The sequence below is a fragment of the Ischnura elegans genome, chromosome X, assembly GCF_921293095.1.
Source record: "Ischnura elegans chromosome X, ioIscEleg1.1, whole genome shotgun sequence".
Classification (NCBI taxonomy): domain Eukaryota; kingdom Metazoa; phylum Arthropoda; class Insecta; order Odonata; family Coenagrionidae; genus Ischnura; species Ischnura elegans.
The window spans coordinates 18,836,070-18,858,727 of NC_060259.1; the positions used below are offsets into that span (position 1 = coordinate 18,836,070).

Here is a 22,658-nt window from a genome sequence, read left to right on the forward strand (position 1 = left end):
AGCCTGCGCCGGCAGCGTGAGTGCCGCCTTTGCAGCTGCATCTGCTTTTTCATTTCCTGTTATTCCCATGTGCCCGGGAACCCATAGGAAGGACACTTTGCGTCCTCGTTTACAGATATTATATAGGGCGATTTGAATGTATTGCACAATAGGGTGCGTTGGGAAGATAGTGGCGATAGATTGTAGCGAGCTCTTTGAGTCGGTGCATATGATGGTGGTACGTTTGCAATCGTCGGCGACCATCCCTAACGCCTTCTTAATGGCGATGAGCTCCACTGTGTAAATGCTACACAATGGGCTGAGTCTCGTCTGCATGATGCCGTGGTATGCGGAGGGCACTGCGCAGGCACAGGCGGCTTCCGACTTGGATCCGTCTGTTTACACGAGTCGACTGCCCTTATGGCGACTCACGAATTCTTTAAAATGACACTGATACTCTGAGGTAGTGGAGTATTCTTTCTGGAGTCCTTTAAAAGCATCATACATTTTGGGATATGGAATTATCCATGGTGGGATGTCGGGGTAAACGATTGGAGCTACATCCGGGAGTTGAATTCCGGATGCTTAAATGAACTCTTTCAGTCGTATACATAGTGGCTTAGTGGCTCTCGTTCTTATAATAAAATTTCTTAAAAACTTTGGATTAAAAACAATGTTAAAACACGGGTGGCCTCTTGAGGCTAAGATTTTCGCCGCGTAGTTCAACATCAGGATGTTTCTTCGGCTCTGCAAAGGCGGCTCTCCAGCGTCTGCATAAATGCTGAGCACCGGGCTGGTGCGGAAGGCACCAGTTGAGAGCCGCAATCCTGTGTTGTGCAGCGTCGTCAAGGTTCTTAAAATTGACTCGCGGCCAGACGAGTAAATAGAACTCCCATAGTCCAGCTTGGACCGAACAAGTGCGCGATATAGTAAAAGCATCATGCTGCGGTCGGCGCCCCATGAGGAGTGGGTTAAAACTTTAAAATATTTAGGGTCCTAAGACAATTATTTCTTAAAAACTGAATATGTTCCCGCCAATTTAATCGGTGGTCTAGGGTCATACCTAGGAACCGAGCCGACTCCACGTACGGAAGGGGTCTGCCATCCAGTTTTAAAACTGGAGGGGCAAAGTAACCTCTCTTCCGGTGAAAATGCACACATTTGGTCTTTTCCGGTGAAAATTTAAAACCATTCATCCGCGACCAGTTGCCTAGGTTATTTAATGCTAGCTGTAGTTGTCTGGCTGCCGATACAAGTTTGGACGACCGGTAAAAGATTGCCAGGTCATCCACGACCAGCGAGCTCATCGTCGGGGCTTTAACACAATCCGCCACGTCATTGACGGCAATCGCAAAAAGTGTCACGCTCAATACGGAACCCTGTGGTACCCCATTTTCCAGGGTATAAGATTGCGATACGTCTCGGCCTATTCTGACCTTTAAGGTTCGGTTTTTTTAAAAAATTTCAATAAATACTGGCAGATGGCCTCTAAATCCCCATTTGTGGAGCGTCAAGAGTATTTTTCGGCGCCAGACCCGGTCATAAGCCTTCTCTAGATCGAAGAAAATACCAACTACGTGCTGACGAAGGACAAAGGCCTCCTGGATGTAGTTCTCTGTCCTGACAAGGTGGTCAACTGTCTATCGGCCGCGTCGGAAGCCACATTGGACATTGGAAAGAAGGTTTCGACGTTCCAGCCACCAAACGAGTCGTCGGTTCACCATTCTTTCCATTACCTTACACAGACAGCTGGTGAGGGATATTGGACGATAGTTGTTCGGATCGGATTTATCCTTGCCCTGTTTTAAAATTGGAACAACAATAGATACGCGCCAGGACGGTGGAAAGCTTCTCTCTGCCCAAAGTTGATTAAAACATAAGAGCACTTCCAATAAAGCTCTCTCTGGAAGATTCCGGAGATAGGCATTATGGATCTCGTCCATCCCTGGAGACGTGTCACGGGAAGCTGCGATTGCTGATTTTAGTTCCCAAAGGGAAAATGGGACATTGTAGTCCGCCAGAGTTCCCCTCTCAGCAAACGAAAGTATGTGCGATTCGCAGCGTCTCTTCAAGGATAGGAAGGAGTCCTCATAGTTGGCGTTGCCGCTAATGTTACCTAGCTTCCGTCCGAATATCTCGCTGATGGCGGACGGTGAGGTTACGATGTTGCCGTTGTTTTTAATGCATGTGGCTCCAAACTGATGGTGGTCACCACAGATGCTCCTCACCTTTTTCCACACCCTCGACACTGGTGTCCGGCAGTTTATCCCGGATACAAATGACATCCAGGAGTCCTTCTTCGCCTCTTTGACCACCTTTCGGGCTTTGGCTCGAAGACGGCGAAAGGAAGCCAAATTGATGGCTGTTGGGTATTTATTGAAAATTCTTGGCGCTCTCTTGCGTGCCTGAATTGCCTTGGCGCAATCGTCGTTCCACCATGGAACGGCAGGCCTCAAATGGGCGTGTCCTGACCTTGGCACACTACTATTTGCACATTCGAAGATACTGTTTGTCAAAAAATCAATATTCGGGATACCACAGCGGCCTTCGTTAAATTTAAAATGGAATGATTCTTTAAAAAGGGCCCAGTCGGCTCTCCGGATACTCCAATTGCTAGGACGTAAAATATTGGGGTTAAAATATTCCTCTCTATTAATAGTAATGGGGAAGTGATCACTCCCATATAGATCGTCGTGAACATTCATTTGGACTTTGTCCAATAATGTGCTCGAAGTAAAACAAAGGTCAATAGTCGAATAATTGCCGTTAAAACTATTAAACCTAGTTTTCTTTCCGTCATTTAATGAAACCAGGTTAGAGACTGTTAAAAACTGCGATAAAATGCGTCATCTCCGATTGCACTGTGGTCTGGAGCTACCCCATAGTGTATCATGGGCATTAAAATCACCTACTATAATAAAGGGTTTGGGCAGTTGGCAGATAAGAGCGTCTAAGTAAAAAAGGGTCACCGGTGCCCCCTCTGGAAGGTATACGTTACATAGAGTCAACGACTGGGGCCATGCAGCGTTACCGCTACCACCTGAAAAGGCGTGTTAAGCGCCACCCGGGAGACATGAAGGGTCTCCCTAGTGGCGATCATAACACCACCGTGTGCCCGTTGGCCACTCGTGTCGTCAAATCTAAAAACGTTAAAACCACTTAAAATACCCTTGTCCGTTGCTTTAAAATGTGTTTCTTGCAGGCAAATGCACGTTGGATTAAAATCACGCAGTAAAATGGCCAGCTCCTCCTTGTGCCGATAAAAACCATTGCAATTCCATTGCAAAATAAAAGCCATGATTAAAGATAAATAAATAAGTAAAAGGTATATAAAAACTTTAACTGCGTGAAGGGTGTTCAACGCCGAAGTCTATTCTTCTTTGTCTTTTTCTTGGCTTGGAGGATCTCTGTCTCTGAGAGACTTTCGTCTTCCTCCATTGACTCCGGTTGGTTCAGTTTACATTTTGTGACGCCGGAGGTAGTTGGGGGTGGCGTAACCTCTCGCTTCTTTTGCGTTACGCCAGTGGTTTGGTTGGGTGGGTTCCTTATAGGGGAACCCACAGCGGTGGAATTATGTTTAGCAGCCGGTTTAGATGCCTTATCCGGTTTGGCAGGTTCTATGGTGTTATTGTCGTTCTTGGTAATAGTCTCGGTTTGTGTCCCAATTGAGGCCTTAGTGACAGTTGATTCGACAACTTAAGCAAACGATTTCGAGAAGGTTGGGGCAGTTATTGAACTGTACTTCTTTCTAGCGTCTAAATATGTTATTTTCTCTGTTGTCTTTATTTCCATTATTTTACGCTCTTCTAACATTTTTGGATATTTGCGGGAGTAAGCGGGGTGTGCGCCCTCGCAGTTCACACATTGCGGACCCTTGGGACAGCTGGAGTCACCGTGTGCATCCTGGCCGCAGCGTGGGCAGGTGGCCTTGCCCTCACATCGCAACGCGATGTGACCGAAGCGCTGGAACTGGAAGCAGCGCATCGGGGCTGGTATGAAGGGTCGCACGGGAACTGATTCATACCCTATGAACACCTTGTCGGGGAACCGGTCGCACGAAAACGTAAGCACTACGGATGTGGCATTTGTTATTTCTCCGTTCCGTTTTGTGGTTAGTCGACGAACATCGCTCACTCCCTGAGATGCCATCTCATGCTTTATTTCATCGACTTCCAGATACAGAAGATCGTAGTGACTAATTACGCCCCGACAAGTGTTTAGGGTTCGGTGGATCTCCACTGTCACTGGGATATCATTCAACAGCTTCGTTTTAATTATCTTCTCGCTTTGCGCCTTGTTCGATGTTTCAATTAATAGGGTCCCGTCGCGTAGCTTCTTTGCAGATTTTATGTCTCCCGGTACTGCTGCAGATAGCACTTTACGGATTAAGAAGGGGGACACTTTTTTCAGCGTTTCCCCTTCCTTCTGGCTTTTCATTATCAAGAACTTGTTTTTCATTTCTCCCCCGCCCGTTTCCGGACGGGATCTTTTTGGAGGTGGAGATAAATTGTGATCCATAGACTAACCCTTTATTCATCCCCTGGGCTCCCCACCCACCATGGAGCCACACATTTGGGACGCCACCCGCAAGCCGGAATGGACGTCAGGGCTACCCAAGGGATATAGGAACCTTCGAAAGGGGGTCTCTTTCGGGTTAGAACCTCCAGCGCGGGGGGCCTCCGAACCCACACGCCTTCGGCCGCCCTACGGAGACCCCCATATCTCCAGCACTAACCCGTCCTGGCGTACGCTCGGAAGGAGCCGCCAAGCTCCCCAGCCGCCAGGAGCCGATTGACCGAGCTGGGCTCTTCTCGGCCGACCGTTTTGCGGGGAATCCAGGGCCGAAGCGGGGTATTGAACTCCGGCCCATACCGGGTTTCCGACGCCCAGCTGGGTGCCGGAGTACTCACCCACCAGGATCCCCTTCTCCCCCTTGTACGGGTCTCCACGCACGGCAAACATGTGGGTGATTCTGGACGCCAGATGTTACGGCTACTCAGAACAGCAGAGTCACATGCTGTCTGGACACTATCCGAGCGAGCGACGGGGTTTTTTAACGAGCTTGTCTCCTCGGTGGGCTCGGGTCCGTGGGGTCGCGGCTCCCCAAAGGAAGAGATTACTCTCTTCCCCCGTGCGGGGGGGTAATAGATATTGCTTGTACAGTAGTACCACTTCTGTTGTTGTACCTCAAGTGTCCATATTGGGCACATTTCTTTTTCTAATCTACATAAACGATTTGCCAGCATCCTTTTCCAATGTTCCTAATGCTGAAATCATAATACACGCTGATGACACAAACATCTTACTTTCTGCCCCATCACAAAAATGACCTTATCACGAGTTCTAAATCTGCAAATGAAATCATTCTTCACTAGTGCGTAGATAATGAACTGAAATTAAACACTGAAAAGTTACATATTGTTCAATTTGGTTGTAAAAGTCATCTGGAAAGTATTTTAATCAAAATTGACAAAAGTCCATTAAGAATGTTATTTCAACTAAATTTTTTTAGCTCATATCTAAGTGGTAATATGTCCTGAGTTAATAATATTGAATAATTAGCCAATAAACTTAGCTCTATTTGCTACCTTTTACACCACCTCCAAAACTCAGTTAATGTAGATATCTTACTTACTGTATACTATGGTGCTTTTCATTCCCTGATGTCGTATAACATCTCTTCACCTCACCCATCCATAATATTTACAAAAAATGGCAATTAGAATTATTTTTTTTTTAAACCTTATGATGCTCCCTCTAGCCCCATCTTTAAAACTTTGAAGATCCTCCCATTACCATTTGTCTATTTATTATCTCTGCTATTATTTACTCGCGGCTGAGCTTAAAGCCACCGAGTGCGTCCACCGGGTTGCGGATGGTAGTAGTAGAGATGCGTTTTTTGGGGTGCGTCGACAGCAAGGTCATTTGCACCTCTCATAGTTCCCTTACCTTAAGGAAGCTCATTGGGTTCTATTAAGCGCTTTCAACAAAAAAGGGTATCCCATTATGTGAGGTCACAAGAGTTTAATTATTCCTGTGTTGACGATATATTGCATTATATTATTAATATTATCCAGATTATTACCCAGAATGGTTCGTATATCTTGGTTTCCAACTAGTTCCCTGCGTTCAAGAGAGTATTTTGTACATTCCTCCAGGACGTGTCTCACAGTAAGGATGCAATCACAGCTATCACAGCGGGGAGGTTGTTTCTCTTCGGTGAAGAGGTATGCATGTGTGAGCGCGGTATGACCAATTCTAAGCCTAGTGAGGGCGACCTCTTCCCTACGACTATTCCTGGCTGAGGTGGACCAAGCGGTCGTCTCTACTTTGATGTTTCTTAGTTTATTGCCAGCGATATTATTCCACACCTATTGACATTGCTCCATGCATACTCTCCTCAGTGCGGCTCTTAGATCGTCCGAGGAGATCCTATCGAAATCGATGTTGGTTTTACTAAGTGCCTTCTTCGCTGCTGCATCCGCTATCTCATTGCCTTGAATTCCGACATGCCCCGGGATCCACATGAAAGAAATTGTAATGCCTTTCCTGCTCAAAGAGTAAAGGGTATCGTGTATGGACTGCACCAAGGGATGAGAGGGGTAGTAATCTGAAACGGCACGGAGTGCACTTAAGGAGTCTGAGCAGATTAGATAGGACTTGCGTAAAGATATATCTTCCAGAGCATATTTTATGGCAAAAAGTTCTGCGTAGTATATACTGCAGAGCGGGTTGAGTTTAGCTTGGATCGTGCCGCCATAATAAGGAATGACGGCGCAGGCACAAGCTGATTCGGATTTTGAGCCGTCAGTATAAATGGGTATAAACCGCGGTTTGCGGTCGAGAACTTCTTTAAAAAGGAGCTTGTACTCCAAATCCAAAGTGGAGGACTTAGCTCCCCGCGCTAAAGAAAAAATAACGTCTGGTCGTGGAATGACCCACGGCGGGTTAGCTGAGCATCCTTGGAGGATGATCGGGTAGCCGAAACTCAGCTTCATTCATAAAATTACGAAAACGCACGCCTAAAGGCTTCGAAGATCTTGTCCTACGGTTAAAAACATCCATAAATCTAGGTTTAAAATTGCATTAAAACAAGGGTGATCTTTTAATGATAAAATTTTGGCAGCATAATTGCACATTAAAATATTTCTCCGGATGGATAACGGTGGTTCTCCAGTCAGCATAAATACTAGTAATCGGGCTGGTCCTGAACGCACCAGTGGCCAGCCGGAGGCCAGCATTGTGTACTGTCGTCAAAGGTCTTAAATAGGACTCTCGGGTCGAAGAGTAGGCAACCGAACCATACTCAAGTTTAGACCTCACCAAAGCTTGCGGATGGTGGGTCGACCTTTAGATATAGAGGTAAGCTGCGAGATAAGCGAGTTCTCTCGTCGCATAAGCAGTCGTGGACAAAAAGCGGCGGTATTGGGCTACCCTTGGGTAAGGTAGGCCATTTAAAAGATACCAAGGCTGCTATTATGGATAAGCGTTGCAAAAAATAGCATACGCTATTCTGCGGGTCATTATAGCAACGACCCCGTATTATGAATGAAGCGTAGTAATAATTTTGTTCGGAATAGCAGCATGCTATTTCTTGCGCGAGCTATTTGGAAGCTCCGCCTCTTCCGGTATGAAAAACTTTCGGAACAGTTTGCGTAACCAATGAGGGAGAAGATATTTTATATATTTTTCTGTATTTTACGGAATATTGACTTGAAATTATAAATAATTGCTTTATTTACATTTAAAAATTATATTAAAATCTTGGATTTATATAATACTCTTTGAAAATCTCATTTAGGAAATCAGCTGTTTGCTGTGGCTGTGATAGATTTCACTATGGCTTCAGACAGGTGGGTTAGATTTTAATATGATTATGATAATAATGATTTATTGGGCATTAACATTGAATCAATACCTGTATCCGATCGGTTGTTATATTGTAACGTGAGATATTTGCTTTGCGAAGTAATCATTGAAAGCCAAATATGTTTGACTATCTTCGTAATTGTGTTAGGCTTCGAAGTCTGTTAGTTTTCTATTGACAGTTTTGACTCCCGAAATTCCAGTGTTTTTTTTTGTGAGAAAATGTAAATCACGACGTTAGCGATGCATTCATGTGTCTCGATGTTTCAACCGCAGGAGTGGAAAGATGCTTAAAAAGCAAAGGGAGGTGATGGTGAATTATATGGTAGGCCATAGGAATGTGGCCGTTTGGACTTATGAAGGGGCCTTGGGCAAGGTGACGATGGAAAATAACTGGAGGGAGTTGAGGGACCTACTGAAGCTCCACGGTCCTGATAAAACTGAGGAGCAGTGGAAAAAGGTAATGCAAATGTTTTGATTTCTGATTTATGCTCACTGTCAATCATGTTCCAAACAACCATTTCATACTATTAAAACAGGCTTGGAGGGACCTTAAAGGAAAGACGAGGGCCAAAAATGCCCGCTTGAACTCGGAGAGGACGGCCACCGGGAATACGCCGGTTAGCATGAGTGAAAACTTTGCTTCTCTATTGCCTATGATTTAATTTTGTGTGAAGTTATTCTTACCCCTTGGTGATTGACAACATTTTTGATAAGCATTTGCCACCGTGTTTTATGCCTATAAATCTATATTTATTCTTGTCAGGGTCACACTCCACCACTGAACGAGGTGGAGAAGTTAATTCTCACAGTTATTGAAGTGGAGACGTCCACCCCAGCGGTGGAGCTGGGAATTCCACTACAGGTAAATTTTTCGGTTGACTTGTTGAACGTTATTTCAATAATCTTTTTGGAATTATAACCAATAATGACGATCTTCTAGGATAATGAGTGTGTTCAGGCGATAGTGGAAGAGGACCTTCCTCTGCAAACAGAGGTAATCGTTCTTGCTGTGAAGTATAATTTTGTATCATATATGAGAAAAGATGACTAATTTGTATCAGGCAACTACTACCACCAATTAGTATCACCTACTCGCCAATCTGTATATTCTGTTGTGAATGGTGTGTAGTCCATTAACTAATAAACTGAATTTTTGCCAAATAGATTATTGTCGGATCACCAATTGCTGTGGAGATTGAAGATACAGCATTGGAGTCCCCTGCTCCTACAAGAGGTGTGAAATTCTTGTGTGCTCTTCTAATTATGCTTTTGAATGCTTAGTATTCATAATAATCATTACTTTTATTCATCTGCAGGGCATGCTGCTGGTCGTTTCCAACTAAGTAAGTTGATAAGAAAGTTAAATTTTGGGTGAACTCCGTCCTCTTTTGTTATCCATAATTTTTTTTCTCTACATTAGCTCCTCCATCTAGCAGCAAGCAGAAGTTGGAAGATGCTTACCACCGGCTCACTGAAGCCGAGGCTTGGCAAAGAGAATCCTTAGAGGTGAGAATATTGGTGTCTACTATTATGGTATTTACCTATTTTCAACCATGTCCTGTCTCATTGCAATTGGATTATTACACTTTTATTCAAAATCCTAGGGTATTGCAAAAAATTTGCAATTTTTAAGGGAAAGACAAGAGGTCGCTGACGTGACCTCTTCCCAAAAGTTGGAAATAGAAAGGCAGCGCCTTGAGGTGGAGAAGGAGAGGTTGGCGCTGGAAAGGGAGAGGTTGTCCCTGGAACGGGCAAACCAAGGGACCCTGCAAGAGATTCTGCGGGTTGTCGCGAGGGCTGTGGACCCTGATAATGCCAGGGTCATAGTTTGCCCTTTCAAGGAGGTCGGAGTAAGTTGCCTCAGCTTTTAGTCTTGTGATTGATTACCCTATTATTTGGTATTTTTTTATTATTTTATTTCAGGGATCACCTCCTTCATAATCACTCTTTTGCATGTTTTGTTTATATCTTTCCTATTTACTTAAGCATTGCAGTGAATGCTATTTTCTTATTTTGTTTTTATTACTCCCAGGGGATTTATAATTTTTGGGGTGCATAGGGTGTCCCAGAGGAATTACAGCCATTTCATTTGAATTTGGTTTTTGTCCTTTTGGTTCACCTCTCTCTCCCATGTATGCCTCCCCGTGGCGCACCCTGGGCAACTGTGGCAGTCCACAGGCTAAATACTTGAGAGAGCAGAAAGTAGCTTTGCTTATGGAATACCTCCTAATCTATGTTAAGTTCTTTTTGTGTTAGCATCTTGCCTGCTGATATTTCAGTCAACGATGGGGATAGTATTGCACCTACTGCAACAATTTAGATTACCTAATTTCTTCCGTTTCCAGGTCAACAGATTGTCATCCATGTACAGAGTTTGAGGAGCATTTTATTATATTAGATTTACTCATTTTTATGACTGACCTGACAATTTAATCTTTCAGCAGATGAAATGCCTTTCTATTCAATCTTATTTGATGCGTAATGGCTGATGTTTTTATATCCTGGAGAAACATAGAATTTCTCTAGTGATTTCCATTTCTCTAGTAAACATGCATTAAGGAATTTGTTATCGCTATGATAGAGTGACTTAAAATTGTCTAGTGTTAATATTTTTAATTTCACTAATGCTGAAATGCTTACAAATATTTTCAACTAAGCATTAATACATTGCTCTCTCCTTGAGTGTATTTCTTCCAGATTACAAGCCTTCAATTTCCATCCAGGGGGTGAGAAAGCTTTTTATTATGAAATGCCTTCCTCATGCATGGTACTGAATGTGCAATTGTAGATATTTATGTAATATTCTTGGGTCTTCCACGTGTATGTCATTTCTTTGTTACTTAAGATTTCTGAAATGAGAGACACACAGAGATTATATAGCGAATTGCAGGTGTGCCCCTTCATTCACTTGCAGATGCATTTTAGATTGTATCAAATTCATTATGTATACTTAGCTTCATGAAATAAACATGGTATCCAGAGGTTTGTATTGTCTCATTCCATTTCCTTTCCCAGTAGTCTATTCCAATCTTTGGAGGCAGCATCTCAAATAATGTTTCGTAAGGGATTGATCAGCAAGATATGGAATGGAAGAACATAATTATTTCATAAATGGTACAACATGGATACTACTATTCATCATTTGAAAATTGATATTATCTTAATTTGTTTTCATAACCTGTGAGGATTTCTTCTAAAATTCTTTTGAATCTCCTCATTTCAAGGAGCCAATCCAAAAACAGGTCAAAGAAGGTTAATTTTCACATAACCTTATTTCTGCATCAATTCATGTTCAGTACTTGAAGAGTAGCTCACTGGAGTCATCAGCCTTGAAAAGGGAAATGGGGGACTACCTTTAGTCTGGCTCACACCCTTTCATTAATAATGCCCGACAAAATTAGGAGGAATAAAAGACACTAAAAGGGTGGTGGAGCACTCAAGCCCTTCCACCACGTCAAGGTTGTAGTCCTCGGGAAGGGGATCCCCTGCAACAAAATGAAAATATTTTCTCTGATAGAATGCTTGGAAAATGGAGGAAGAGATTAAGGTGAAGGGTTAAATGACTGGCTATGCCTAACCAAAGGAGGAATTTAATATAGAGGAGGGAAAGAATTTGGGTGAATTGTAAAATGTTAGTGCAATTCAGCAGCTTACATCAATTACTCATGGCATGATTTTACTCAGACCTACATATACTACAGAGCTACAGCTACAAATATCAATGCTCAGCATACCATAAATACAGGGAAAAAATCACATGCAGGCTTTTGCTGACAAATTGATGGTTGCCTCACCGGGAACCAGAAAGATCAACCTGGTGAAGAAGGAAATGGAGAGAGAGGTAAATGGTGGTTTCATCAAATTATATCCTTTCAGTGAAATACTATTCTTGTTGCATTCATACCCTTAGCGGAAATATCTTTGAATGATATCCCTTTGGTAGCCCCTGGCTACAGCTAATCTGTCTCCATCTTCTGGAGCATTGAGGGGAATTTCTACCTCAACTTCCACGTCAGGAAGAGGCATTCTATAAATGAAATGTGGAAAATGTAATTTCAACTGAGCCCTGTTTGTTATGTGTTCTCATGCAAAGTGGTGCATTACCTGTGCTTCAGCATTATATTATGCAAAATAGCACAAGCCGTAATTATATTGATAGCTTGGGGTGGTTGGTAGTGCAACACCCTATCCTTCCTCAAGCACCTCCATCTAGCTTTCAGGACACCAAACAGCCTTTCCACTATACATCTAGCCTTGCAGTGGGCCAAGGTGTACCTGTACTCTGGTGTGCCTTCCTCGGCATGAGGCAAAGGTGTCATCAGAAAAGGCTCCAATGCATAACCAGAGTCCCCTGACATGGTATAAAAAAATCTTAATAGTACACTGAAAGAATACTCGGCCTACAATTAATGAGAAGTAAAGTCAAGTTCTGTCATTTTTCATAAGGAACGTACCTAATAAAAAAAATTTCCCCATCCCATTATCATAGGCGTCTTTCATGATAGCCTTTGCCCTGGAGTGAGACCAAATAAATTGATCGTGTACCGACCCTGGGTAAGCGACCACATTCATGATGCGCATCTGATCATCACATATCTGGAAAGGAATCGACTAATTAAATTTTTTTAAATTGATATTTGCAGGCCTAAGAAAGATGTGGACTCTGACATTCAGTGAAATCAAGCAAAAATTCAGCAGTCAAGTATGGATACATTACCATCTGCACATTGAATGAATTGAAACCCTTGTGGTTTCTGTAACCTTCTGGATTGTTGATTGGTGTCACAATTGCTATGTGCGTGCAATCTATCGCACCAATCACGCCAGGGAACCCTGCTATCGGCCGAAACCTTAAGATTAAAATTTATCAGTCAAAATAATGAATAATAAATAGATCCTTCAATATTAAAAGGTTTTGATGGACTGCTACCGTTGTGCGATGGCTGATTTCTCCTGGTGTGTCCTTGGCATTTCTATGCAGTCACTCAGCTGGCGGGTAATTGCAGCGGTGACATTCCTCACGCAGTTGCTTACGGAAGGCTGGCTGACATTCAAAACGAAGTCATTACCAACGGCCAGCTGGTAGCTCCCTTGAGCTACGAAGCGCAGAGTAATTAGTACCTGCATGTCGCAAAAAGGGATGAGATAGGCAAGCGAACGTATCCGCAAACGAATAAGTTTTTAAGTAATTGAGTATTTACTCACCTGCAATTCAGGAGTTAGACCGAAAGACTTTTGCCGGTGCAAGTCGCCACGAAGACGGTCAGCCACGAACCTTGCTACTTCCTTAGACGCGCGGAAGTATGAAATAAATTCATCCTCCCGCAACTCAAAGGGATTAGTCGCATCTCGCAATGCCCTTCTTTCGATACGAAGTCGACCTCGATTCTCTACTTCTTCGTATGCCAAAAGAAATCGCCTTAAATTCAGGTACAGCGGTCCCGCCATTTTTCGCAGTAAACATTGAAAACAGATGACAGTGTCTGTGCGGACGTCCTTTTTGGGTTGCAATACCGAATAGCTCGGCCTCTGAGACCGCGTAATATTATTGCAAGCCTATCGGTTGCAATTCGCCGTTCATAATAGCAAATAGCAACGGGCCTATGCTATTCTGAGAATTACGTCTTCCGGTGTAGTAAAACACGAATTGCAACCGTTCGTAATACCAAATAGCATAGGCGTTGCAATACGCTATATTATAGCAACATCGGTTGCAATATCGAAGAATAGCATGATGCTATTCCATCCATAATAGCAGCCCAAAACCTGTGAAGATACCGTGACTTGGCGACTGGGGGCCGCCAACAATTATGCCTCTCATCACCCGGGGGAGAGGGCAGCAGCTCTTCTTCACATGTGCGAAGGTGGAGACCATACTGGTCGGTACAGCGACACACATTCCACTACGGGCGTGGTAACATTTACTTTAACGGCTGTAGTACTGCGATGTGGAAGGCAAGGGGAAACCACCACATTATCATCCCGAGGAGTCACAGCTACTCCACTCAATTTATATAATGACATGATGGAATTCTCTCGGGTAAAATATTCCGGAGGTAAACTAGTCCCCCATTCGGATCTTCGGGCGGGGACTACTCGAGAGGGTACATCGGTCAAACGAGATAGAATGTTACGGATAGGAACATGGAACGTCAGATCACTTCGTACCTGCGGTAAGCTAGAGAACTTGAAGGTGGAGATGCGAAGAATGAACCTCGATGTATTAGGCATCAGCGAAATGAAGTGGCCCCAGGGGCCTAAGTCTGTAACTTCGTTTTCTCCCGAGTTGGGAGAAAAGAGACTCGTGAAGCTCCAGTTTCATCCAACTGAAGTCTGTAACTCGTTTCTCCCGGTAACGGAGAAAACTTTCTCCCAGTAACGGAGAAACTGACTCTCCTGGAGAGTATCTTTCTCCCGACTGAAGTCCGTAACGCGATTTGGAGAAACTGACGCGCCCTGGACGGGAGCTTCGGAGTCACCCGCCCGGGACCCGGCGATTCATTTTCTCCATAGGAGAAACGAGGAAAATACCAATGGCGGACCGTTGTGGGCGATCGTACTGCGGTTCTAATTGTATTCTAATATGGTTTTTTACGTATTTGTGACAAAATATAACACGAAAATGCATTCTTCAAGTTAGGCAGGCAACGTATGTAGTGTAATTACTGACAAGGATAGAAATTTTTGTATGGCTGCATTTGCAAGGAAACTACGTGCAGTGAACTTTCATTGTGCCTCTAGTATAAGTGAACAAAATTTGTGTCCTTAGTGAACCCCTTAGTGAATTGATTGCACATAGATGATGAAGTAAAGAGTGAAGTGTGTTGTGAATGTAACATCTTCGACGAAATTATTTCGCACGTATATTACTTAGGCTACGAATCAACTGTATACATTACGATGAAAGGTATCTAACTATTGCGAAGGGGATATGTTTCATATTTGAACTAGTCTTACTTTAGGGATACATCGAACGCCTGTTAATGTTCATTCGTTTGTTCGCTTCTAAGTTCTGTTTGATTTTATTACGTATTGCATCTATTACCAATTCCCAATTCGTTGTGAGATGTGAGCTTGGCAATGTTTACATTTCACGCATTTCGTTGTGTTGTTGTTTGTTTTTGTTTTGGACATGTTACGGTGAGAGTGATAGTGAAATTCGAAGTTTGTTGGTGTTACAATAACTGGTTTAGCAATTTGTTTCAACCTATTCATTTAATTGTCTTCGCAATGTTAATGTGAAATAATGTAATCTGATTCTAAGTCGTTAGTGATGAGTAGGAAGTGAGGTGTAAAGAATCCTTTCGAACTTCAAGGAGTGCAAATTCTTTTAGTGTGTGCAAAGTGATTGGAAAACCGATTACCATGTTTTATTAGTGTTACATAATAGTGTTTTATATTTATTGTGAGCCAAGATATTTATTGAAACAGTTGATTCCGAATATAATGATTATAAGTATTAAAAAGATAGAAATGTGTGCGTTGTAGTGCTGTATGTGATATGATGAGCAATAAATATGTACAAGTAAGGGTAATTTTGCTTTGTTTTCTCTATATATACCTCTAGTAAACCATTTTCCCCATGTTTTCGCTATTCTACGCTGTCAGTATTTGAAATTTTTAAAATTAGCGAGGCAGGTTGTTGTGTTTCCTAAACTATAACATTTTGGGAGATTGTAACATATGTTACTAATTGCTGGCACGTAGGTATTTGCAAGAATAAATATGTACCATTCACACATTTATCTTAACGTTATTTTCTTTACGATTCTTTTCTGCATAGTTAAGTTTTTCAATTTTCTTTTTCCACTCCCACATTGTGTATTTCAGCTTTTCGAGGATAAATGCATGTAATACTGACGTTGATAGTTAAGTTTTTCCATACTCATCATGCATTCACCAATGAAAGTAAGCATCCGAAGTGCAAAAAAATATGCCATATATATCATCAATGAATACAGCGGCCGTTTGTATACAAGATTACCTACATCTAAAACATAAAAATGCTTTGGTGTTACGCATTAGTCTCTCCTTTTTCAATGGTATAATATACTCTTTTGTGTGTACTAATGAACAAATATATCTGCGATGGATTTAAATCGATTTATCCACAATCAATTATAATTTCGATGCATCAATTTCTTTTATTTGAAAGTTTAACTTTAATGATGAACGAGTAGCCCTTATTACAGGTGAGAATCGTTTGATTTCCCTCTCGTTTTTTTATTTGAAACAAAGCTTTTCTATTGGTTCTTCACGGTATCGCCGGCTTCGGATTCAATATTTTTCATACCTATCTGCTCTTCCTATCCGATACCGAGAATTAGAGTTTTCTCCGGTAGCGGCCAGGAACCAATGTTTTCTCCGCCGAGTTACGGACTACAGTCGGGAGGAAACTACGGGAGAGTACACTTTCTCCGGAGAAAGGAGAATTCAAGTTACGGACTTAGGCCCCAGGAAGGAGACTTTTGGAGTGGAAGCTACAGAATGATACACACGGGATCGCTAAATGGTAATGCTGGAGTAGGCATAGTGCTTAGAATGAGCGCCGGGATGCGTGTTAAAAGCTACCTGCAGTTTAATGAAAGGATAGTAATGGTGAAGATAGATACTAAACCCGTAGCTACTGTAGTGGTACAGGTTTACATGCCTACGTCAGATTATGAAGACGAAGAAGTAGAAGATGTCTACCAAGATATAGCGGAAGTTATCAAGCAGGTAAAATGGGAAGAAAATCTTATTATTTTAGGTGACTGGAACGCCGTCGTCGGCGAAGGTCAAGACGGAATAATAACTGGGAAATATGGGTTGGGTAACCGAAATGAAAGAGGAGAAAGGCTACTTGAATGCTACTACTCTGCACGGAGCACAGGCTAGTGGTTGCCAACACTTTATTCAAAAATCCCCTGCGAAGAAGATACACGTGGAAGATGCCAGGAGACCGTAGAAGATTCCAAATCGACTACATTCTAGTGAAACAAAGATTCAGGAACCAGGTGAAGGACTGCAAAATTTATCCAGGGGCAGATATCGATAGTGACCATAACTCAGTTATGATGAAATGCCACCTTAAATTTAAAAAGTTGAAGAAAGCCGTGAAAAACATATGGCAGGTTGAAAAATTGAGGGAGGTTCAGCATCAACTGGCTTTTAAAGAGGCTGTAGAAAATAAAATAGGGGAGGATACGACCAACAAACCAATGGGAGCGAGTTAATAAGAAGACGGAACAACCTTATAGGCCACATCTTGAGACATGATGGCCTGATGAAGACAATCGTCGAAGGACAAGTGGAAGGCAAGAATGGAAAAGGAAGACCTCGAACAAAATATATGGAACAAGTTAAGAGATATGTGAAAGAGAAGAAATACGTAGGTGTGAAAAGATTAGCTGATATGAGAACTGAGTGGAGAGCTGCGTCAAACCAATGCTAGGATTGTTGACCAGTAATGATGCTATTATTTACGCGTAAAAATCTGGACGTTTGAAATTAACTCCAGTTTTCATAATTATGAAACCAGAAATAGGCAAAGCCTTCACTATAGGTAATACGGTAAGGACAAATAGAACTAAATTAGGTCCAAGAGAAATGTGACTCCAAACATAAAATAAACTCCTGCACCAATTAAAAAATCAATGCGAGTCATTGCTATCGTTGAAATGGAAGTTGAAGGCATTCCTGCTTGAAGAGAATTATTATTCTGTTACGGAATACCTGACAGACTCCACAATCTTGTGCTTCATTTGCATGTTTTGAAAATATATTATATGTGAAAATAAATACTTGTACATAACATTTCAACTATATGTTTCTAATCTACTAAATTGTATGAATCTTCTCCTCCCTTTATTTTTTTTGACGTGGCTTATATCTTCTTGTAGATCCTTGGACAAAGTAAATTATTACTATTCTTATTATTATTATTGTAACACTGTATGAATGGTATATTCAATTCGAAACGGCCAAGCCACCCAATTTCAATAAATCGAAAGAAATTCCATCGAGTCCTACTGACTTATTTTTTTTCATTTTTCTAATGTTGCCAAAAATTTCTGAGCGCTAAGTTTTAATCGGTCTAAAAATAACCAAAACTCCCTCAAAATATTAAAAAAATCAGCAATTTGTTTAAATTCAAAACTGAGCTAAAAAAAATTTTAATACAAAAACCTTTATATTCTACTGATGAATTTTATGCTGTACGTAAAGAAAAACTTAAATGAGTTATGTTGTATGTAAGGAAAAACTTAAATGTAAATTAATGCATTAAATATTGTCCTGATGTATCTTTAATTGTCATTTGCGTTCTATTGCCATCGTTTGTTTGTGTTTTTATCCTTTATGTAATATAACTTGACGAAACTGTGCAATTGTATTGCCTCCAGCGAATAAATTATTATTATTATTATTGTCTTCCTGTTGTCCTATCGTTTGGGTTACATTATTAATTTTGTCCGTTCTGGTTTCCATCCTTGAAAAAACACTTGCTTACAATTATTTAGGGCATTGGCCTCCTCTTTGTCATCTGTGATTATGGTTCCTTCTGCCTCTGAAGTATCTAAGTGGATCACATGTCACTTTGGGTGGCTTATGATTTATTATTAAGATTCAGACTAAAGGTTGCTTCCAGCAATAATTGTTAGTACCATAGGGGACGATACAGGGTGTAGAAGCAGATTTGATTTTCGATATAATAAAGAATAGGGAGGGGTGGTTTTTGGTGCTCCACGGATATTTCATAGATATCCATGTAACTGTACAATAATATTGTATGTATGTAAGCAATGGAAATTTATTGAATATCTTGAAGTGGGAACTTAGGTTATTCTCTGGATATCCACATAAGGTTATACAAATATGCTGGATATCTAATGGATATTAAGGTTATTTTATAACACTAAATGGATATTGTATGGATATTATCTGCTGCTTATCTGTATGCAGTACTTGCAATATCCTACGATATTTTCAGTCAAACATATGAATTGTTGCTAGGTTTTACATGCATAATTCCTGACAATAGTACACTATGCATCTACATAGTTGGGTAGGCTAGTCCAATATTGGATTAATTAAACTCGATGCTTCCAGCATCAACCCTTATAGTCGCCTTTTACGACAAGCAGGGATACTGAGGGGGTATTCTTCTATAAGCCCCCTCCCACAGGGCAACTAAAGTGCTCTTTTCAATAACTCACAACTCTATAAATTACTCACCTTTAGTAATAAGATGGCAGGTCCTTACCTGAACAAACCTAGCAGTCATTGAATAAGGATGATTCATGAACTCTGAAACCTTCTTCGATATTGAAACATTTTTTTTATGTGAGCGATAAAACTATCCAGTTCATCAATTTGCCTAGTGATTACCTCTTTAAACAGTGATGGAATCCAATACACCTAAATGAGGAACCAAGCTACATTTGGTGATTATATCTTCTTCAGGATATTAGTGTTAGCACTCCTCCACTGGTACTTCCAGGCAGAGCAGAGAAAAACCAGAAGGCCACTCAAGAGAAAATGCTCTTTCATTACAGTTGCCTTCAGTCCCAAGTTCCAACTACCTGCCACCTTGACAACAGACTCTTTGCTTACCTGGTGTCTACCATCTGGTTCCCCATTGGTTTATCCTGAATGGCCAACACAAGGTTACCGTAGGTGCAAGTTATTTTACATTACCAGCAGCTCTTGAGCATGGGACAATGTGACATATAATACACCAAGGGGGTGAGGTCGGTGTCATGAAATCACTGACAGAAATACTGGCATTGATCCAATACCTAAACCAGCTGACTCTAGCAAATGGCTTTTAGCAGCAAAGGTGGTCATTTAGTTTGAGAAAGAAAAAATAATTTATTTCATTTGCTTAGGATACAATATGAAATAAATCATAACATTTCAGTAGTTCATCAAATCTACACAGTAAAATATGTGCATGAATTCAAAGACTAAGTTTTTGAAAAGCCAATGCAATTTTATTAACAATCCAATTTATTCAGGTATGATCAATATTGACATTTAAACCTCAATATTCAAGGTTCACACCCATTTTCAATGACTTAAGAGACAAGTAATTAGGTACTTAGTTATGGCACAGTTGGATCCAATTCTTTTCCATTATCTTAGAATTCTAGAGCAGCTATGGCAAAAATCAAGAAATTTTCAAGTCTCTTCAACATAATCAAAACATTTGTCACCAAGACAAAATATACCAGAGAAAGCCCTTTTAATCAGATTATTTAGGGCAGAAACAAAGAAAAAAGGTGAATGAGTTGAAGGTTGCCTACTTAGCACAATGTGCTTTCGCAAGGCACAACATTAAGCCAACTTACCCATTTTACCAAAATAAGCTACGTCTTTATATTGAATTTGGCAGATAAGCATCATGTTAGGAAAAATTAGTAGGAATTTCATTAAAGATGTCAGAATTAAATTTATGGTACATTTCATGCTCTTTAATAATAATTAATTAATGCCAACATCTTCATCTTATAACTTTTCTGAATTCTTCTCCAAAAATTACATTCTCAGGGAAATATTGCACATCTCACAAGGCACTTCAGAAACATGAAATTATTTATCAAATATATCACATGCTGGCTAAGAGAAGGTTATTGATCAGTCCATCAGTTAGTGATGTCAGAGCCTGCAAGAGTGACTGCAACAGTGACCACAACTTCACATGGGCCATCAAAAACAAAACTTTTCAAATACCAAAATAGCACCTAAATCAACACGAAAAAATTGGAAAGCTAGACATCCAAAAGAGCTCAGACAAGTACCAAAGAGGTATTGAGAAAAAACTTTTAGGGTATCAGGCAGATAAGACTCATTAAGGAAGTAGCAGAGTTAGACATTGGTGAAAGGACAGAAAGAAATAGTGACTGGTTGGATACAGAATGTATTGACTCTGTGTGAAACAAAAACAAAGCCCAGGAAATCATGATTGCTACTAATATGCACAAGAATCAGTAGGAGATAGTATGAAAAGGATAGCAAATAGGTGAGCAGATGAAAGAAATCAGGAGCAATGCGAAAGCAGTTACAAGAAATAGAAGAATTTAATGATCAATCAAGTGAAGTAAGAAAATTAAATAGTGGAAAGAATGACAAAAGATGTGTACTGAGCAATTGGGCATGTATAGGGACAAAGTGGGAAAGATACTGGGAGATGATGAAAAATTAGTCACTAGTCACTAGTACTAGAGATGGACAGCATTTATGTGATCTGCTGAATGATGAAGAGTTTGTGGAAGAGAGCAGGGTGCATGAAGGTCAAGAGGAATTAGTCGAGGAGGACATCCAAGAGCTTATGATGGAGGAAGTGATAGTCGGGAACATAAAAAATACCTAATTGGTCACCTGGTGAAGATGAAAGAGCCCCAGAACTTATTAAAAAAGGTGAAAACACACTCATGAGATGCATACTTGAATTAATCAGTGATTCCTGGAGGGAGTAAATACCGTATTTGCACGAATCTAAAACGAGGTTTTTTTCCCTCGCAACTCCTGCGGAAAAGAGGGTTCGTCTTACAATCGGATGCAAAATTCTCGATGTCAATCGGGTTGCATAATTTACGTCGGAAAAATTATTGACACCTTAGGTTGCCACCTGATAGCAATACAACGAAAAATCAACGTCAAAAATAGCTTAACAGTAATTTAGCATATTTAATTTTGCGTTCAAGTAAAAAAAAAAACATTTTCCATTTCTGGGCAGCAGGCAAAGATTCGGTGCGTTCCGATCAGCCGCCGGGTGCACTTCTGCCGTGTCCGCGAGATTGCCTACTTTACCCTGGGATCGGCTCCATTCAAGTTAAAGCTCGATCAACTCACAAAATGTTCGTGTGATTGGTTACAATTTACCTAAATTGTAACGTTAAAGCCTCAATGCCGTCGCGGAATAAACTGCTACAAATTCGTTGCATTAAGAAGGTAGGAAGGCAACATGATTTGCCTCTGATTAGAGAAATCGATTTAGTTGTGATTCAGTGCCATTCAGAGTATTACGATGGCAGAGAAAAGAATTTATTACACTGCCACTTTCAAAAGAAAAGTTATTCAGTGGGACCCCGATCTATCGTACCCGTATTGATCATTTTCCCGCATTAATCGTTCGCCGTTTCTGGTCCCAAATAAAGTTCCAAATAGACAATTTAATTTTTTCCCGCATCTCCAAAGTATCGTTTTTCCGAATTGATCGTTTGAAGATCGTGGTCCCGACGAAAATTTCCCGCATCCATCTTTTGACGAAAATGAGACGAAATAAATACAATGTGGCAGTTATGGCTAATAACGACAGGCACATAGATTAAATATTCCCCACGAAATGAAATTACCATTGGGAGAAGCTCAAAGCCTTGGGGTAGTAGCATAAGCACATTTCCCAAGATCCGCTATCCCCCTCCATTCAGCTCTCGCCTCCTCCCTCTGACGCTTCTCCAAAACAAGCGAAAGGTCCCAGCTAGCGCAGGGATCGTATTACGAAGACCTTAGCTTCGAAAAAATATTAAGTTACACGAGAACAATAGGAACGCATTTCCCGCCCCCTTTTCTCACCCACTGACCTTTTTCAGCCTACTTGCTTCAAAGTCCCCAGTTTCTGGAGGTCAACCGCTGCATGCAATCACCTATTAGCTCAAAAGGTGTCAAACAATGAATTTCGGCAATTGGTATTACACTTTTATGAGGCTGGAATATTTGCAATGTAATTCAAAAAAGAACGAGACCAAACACAACGTATTTATAACGTTATTTAAGCATTTTTAAGCAAGGAACTACTTGGAAAAATACGATGGTGATTTTTGGCGAAG

The 22,658-nt window shown here is 41.1% G+C and overlaps 2 long non-coding RNA genes across 2 annotated transcripts; one reads left to right on the forward strand and one right to left on the reverse strand.

Moving 5' to 3' along the window:
- The first annotated feature begins 8,535 nt into the window (after window positions 1-8,535).
- Window positions 8,536-9,724, forward strand: LOC124171564. The gene is made up of 3 exons (XR_006867848.1): window positions 8,536-8,710; window positions 8,789-9,354; window positions 9,453-9,724. It is a non-coding gene; the product is annotated as an uncharacterized LOC124171564 (long non-coding RNA).
- Window positions 9,725-10,440: 716 nt separating this feature from the next.
- LOC124171456 lies at window positions 10,441-12,438 on the reverse strand. Its single transcript, XR_006867724.1, has 3 exons — window positions 12,303-12,438; window positions 11,753-12,199; window positions 10,441-11,662 (listed from the first exon to the last, which is right to left on the reverse strand). It is a non-coding gene; the product is annotated as an uncharacterized LOC124171456 (long non-coding RNA).
- Window positions 12,439-22,658: the final 10,220 nt, after the last annotated feature.